Consider the following 4,592-nt stretch of genomic DNA (forward strand, 5'->3'; position numbering starts at 1 on the left):
TCTTACCCCTTTGTCATGTCCCCAGCCCTAAATCATCCTGATTATTTTTCAGATACTTGTGTATGACCTTGGACTCAGTCCATGTTATATTATTCTTCCTGGAATTTAGAATAACAGGTACATGGCATTGTGTACAGATATTTCTGTCCAGTCTGGGCTTTAACCTCTATCCTCACAAGAGTAGACTCCCATGTAGTCAGGATTTTCATAAGCTTGTCATAGCTGATTTTTTTTTTAATCTTTTCATTTCCTGCAGGTTCATGAGTACTGAATTAATTTGTTTTCTTAGGTTGTTTTGTTTCTTTAAATAACCTATGTAAATTCATAGTCAATAGGAGAAGCATATGAAATAAGCTACTTTTTGGTGTTTAAGAAATAATAAAAAGAAAACTCACTAGTATGACCATAATATAAAAAGAGGACGCAAAATATAGTAATGCATTTGTGGAGAAATTGATATACTTCTCATAGTGATCGATTTGTATAATACTGCAGTCATTTTAGCAAACAGGTTTTCAAGTCTTCAAAAGGTGAAAGAGAATTGTATAGGATCCAGGCATTACACTTCTATGAATGTATTAAATAGAAGTAAAAAACTTTTTTTGGACAGAGAATGTAGTTTATTGACAGTGAAATTCAATAGTATGTGTGAGACCCTGGAAATAATCCCCCAAAACAAATTTTGAAAAGACACACTATAGAGGATGTATGCTGGACAAATTCCTGTAACTGAATTTTATATCTATTTTAACGTCTGTTCTAAAATTTATAGCATTTCTATTTGAAGATGCAAGTTTGTGAAAATTAGGCTTTGAAAACCTATGAAGGTACAATTCACTTCCAAAGCACTAAAATGTATACAATAAAAAGAGATAATATATTGTAAGTGAATTGCATGTCAGGAAAAAAAAAACTATTGTTAAAACTTCTTCACACAAAATGCAGAATAGCTAAAAAGATGTTTTTGGTGTTGGCGAAAAATACTTTGTAAACTACTGCATTTAAAACCAAGATGTGATTTCTGTTTATTTTGAAGGTATTTTGTCCGTTTGAGTTTATATAGAGATAACTCAATCCAAAAGTATATGTGATAACTGGACTACCTAGGAATTATGCATCACTTCTAAGTAATATTTTTATTATTTTTATTTTTTTATTGTGAAAATAATGTACAGAGGGGTTACAATTACATGGACAAGATAATGAGTACATTTCTTATCAAGCATTGTAGCCTCCTCCTTTGTTTCCCCTTCCCATCACTTCCCACCCTCCCTCCCTCCCCACACAATTCTCCCCGCTATCCCCCCCCCACCAAAGTTGTAAATTCCTTTTTGACATAATGACTTGTACATCTCATTGTTGCAATGGGTCCACCTGTATCCCTATTTTTTCCCCCGATGCTTTCCCTTATTTGCAATATCTAGTATATGTCTGAGTCAAGCAGAAAAGTTCAGATATGGTGATGTTACAGAAATGAACCCTAAGATATGTATTCAAATGTTTTTTTTTTCTTTCATGCGATTGTTTCTAACACATTTATAAGATTATTTCTTCGTTGCTTTGTATGTCCCTCCTCCACAGTATAACCCCTGCTTTCACTGTATTTGATGTCAGTATAATTTGTGGAGGGGAAGGGGAAAAACTTCTAAGTAATTGAGAAACTTTTCTGGAAGAAAGTTTTAGCAAATGACAGAGGACCCAAATCTATTCATCTGCATTTTATGAAAGTCATATGTTACTTACTTAATCCAATTGCTTATCTCTACTTTGCTAGGAAAAACATATTCTCAAGATAAGAGCAAAAAGCAGTGAAAAGAATAAAATACAAAATAATCTTGATTTATTTGTGAGTAACAAATGAAATAAAACTATTCCACTTAAGGGACTCCAATATTAGTGTATGTGATGATGTTCCTGAATGCCAATATCCATTAAATTTTTAGAATTTTAATTTCTACTAACATATGAAAACTAGAAAAAGAAAACAAATATAGACTTAGAGTGAACCAGCCTTGAAATCATTTTCTTAATCTTTTTGAAATTACAAAAGAATTGATACTCCTTTGCTTTGGAAATCATTTAAAAATATTTATCACTTATGATAATTCAAATACCAAGCAAGAGTAATTTTATATAATGATTATAAATATCATTTTATTACTATTGTAAAATAGAATGAAAAAAAAAACAGTCCCAATATATTACCTATCTATCATTATTCTTAACTTGTAATCATTACCTAAATATCTTAAACAATCTAAATAGTCATGTCTTTAACATAGACGTAAATATTCTAGACTTTTTACTTAACATTTTCCAGAGGTATTTATTCATGTTTCTAAGAAATGTTCACAGCATTTAAAAGATGCTTTTGTGAAATTAATGTGATAAATTTTGTTATTGTGGGTGTTGTTTTTAGTGGTTAATTGGAGATAAGAATCTAACAAGTACTGTTCTGTCTGGGCTAGTATCGAAAACAATTCCAAGATCTCAGCACCGTGAATAGCTCTTATTATAAGGGTGAGTTACCGGCACTTGGTTTCATGTAGTTTTTTTTTTTTAATTTTAATTATATATTAAGATGCTTGTTTCACTATAATGTATATCATTCTACACATAAATTTATATGTATGTATATATTTCTGAGGACAAATAATCTCTAAAAATGTACTATTGTATACATAACATTTATATATATAGAAGACAGATATATAAATATATATTATATATATATGTTTTTTATATACAGAGAGAGAGGGAGAGAGAGAGAAGACAGACTCCTTCTAAAATATTTATGCTACTATTTTTGACCTTTTTCATTTCAAAGATATACAGTCTATTTTTCTAAAAGTTTCCTAGAATAAAAAAGCTAATATTTCAATAGAAAGTAGAGTTTATTACTTTCAAGAGAATTTTCGATATACACATGATATTGTAGTAACATATATAGTATATTACTTGAAAAGGTTCTCCCCAAACTCTTAAATATTTGATTGTAGTTAGGGGGTGAGGAAGTTAATTCATACTGATTAGGAATTTGCAATGCTTCAAAAAAATCTATTCCATAATTTGTTATAAGCACATAGTCAAGCTACCTGATATGGTTTAGTTTTTTGTTTATTTGTTCAAAATTTCAATATGGACGCATGCACAGTGGTAACATTAAAATTATTAATCAAAAGACAAATAATAATAAAATAATACACACATATCTGACGTTCAAAAATTAGCACTTATAATGCTAATAATAATTTTGATGGAGAGGATGATGACCACAGTGTAGCCTGATAATGACGATGCTGTGATTGAAAAGGAAAAAAAAAACTTAGACATCTTTGAAGTTGGATTTCCCACATTGAATGCATAGTTATAAACAGCGTTGGACTACATACAATAAGAATAACAGGAGGAGGGCTGGGAATTTGGCTCAGTGGCAGAGTGCTGGCCTTGCCTAAATGAGGCTCTGGGTTTGATTCCTCACCACCACATAAGCAGAAAAAGGAGGAAGTGGCACTGTGGCTCAAGGGGTAGAGTGCATTGAGCTGAAGAGCTGAGGAACAGTGCCAGGCCCAGAGTCCAGGCCCCATGACGAACCAAAATGAAAAAACAAAAACAGAATAACAAGAGGAGAGTTTGAATATCAAGAAATAAAATCAAATAAACAGGTAGAGTCAGTAAAAACCCTAATGTTTTTCCAGCAGTCTTTCTAATGTATACTCACCTTTCTTGGTGGTATTATTTTCTTATAAATAACATCATTCCCACATTTTGATGGACTAAGATGTAGGTTCCAACTTTGTGTGATTAGTTCAAATAGCATTCTCATATGGATACCATTCAATAACCAATGTTTTACAATGATATATTAAGAGTATGTTCTTCATTATAGCTGTAAATACATGACACAATTTACATAATACTACTTATATATCTGCAGTTACAATAAAAAGACACAGTCTGTAGAGCCAGGATTTAAAATTTGTTTTTATTTCAGCATGAAACTATTTCTGACTTTATACCAACAAACTGAATTTGACTCTTTCTTTATTTGAAAGCTAAGGTAGAAAATGTAAGGACTCTTCACTTTTCTTTTTCCTTGCTCTAGAATTCAACAAATATATTCTTCAATATTTCTGGTAGATTACATCCATTTCCAGATGAGAAATGTAAGATCACCAGTCAATGTTGTGTGTAAATAATGATACTAGAATTTTTGTCTGAGTTCTTCACACTGTGTGTTTACAAGGAGAGTCATTGGGTGATGGAGAGGACCAATATGAAAAGACTATGGGGAGAAATGCATACTTTGTAAACAGTTGTTTTAGGACTTAGTGACTTATGAGTATTTGCAATAGGCTTGTGTCAGGGGCATAAAAAGGAGTACATAGAAATTACATTAGTGACAGAAACTGAGAAAATCTTGATCATTCATCTTATCTAATGGATGGAGGTAGGGTAAGAAGAAATCTAAAGTTTTTCCACATCTCTGTCTCCTAACTGTGTTAGTTACATTCTTGGTGATAAGTACTACAGGTGGAAAAGATGGATTTAGAGGAAAAAACTCTCTGCTAGTTCTAAGGTTTATGTTCAAC

The sequence above is a fragment of the Dipodomys spectabilis genome, unplaced genomic scaffold (genome assembly GCF_019054845.1).
Source record: "Dipodomys spectabilis isolate Male_0828 unplaced genomic scaffold, ASM1905484v1 ptg000405l, whole genome shotgun sequence".
Taxonomy (NCBI): domain Eukaryota; kingdom Metazoa; phylum Chordata; class Mammalia; order Rodentia; family Heteromyidae; genus Dipodomys; species Dipodomys spectabilis.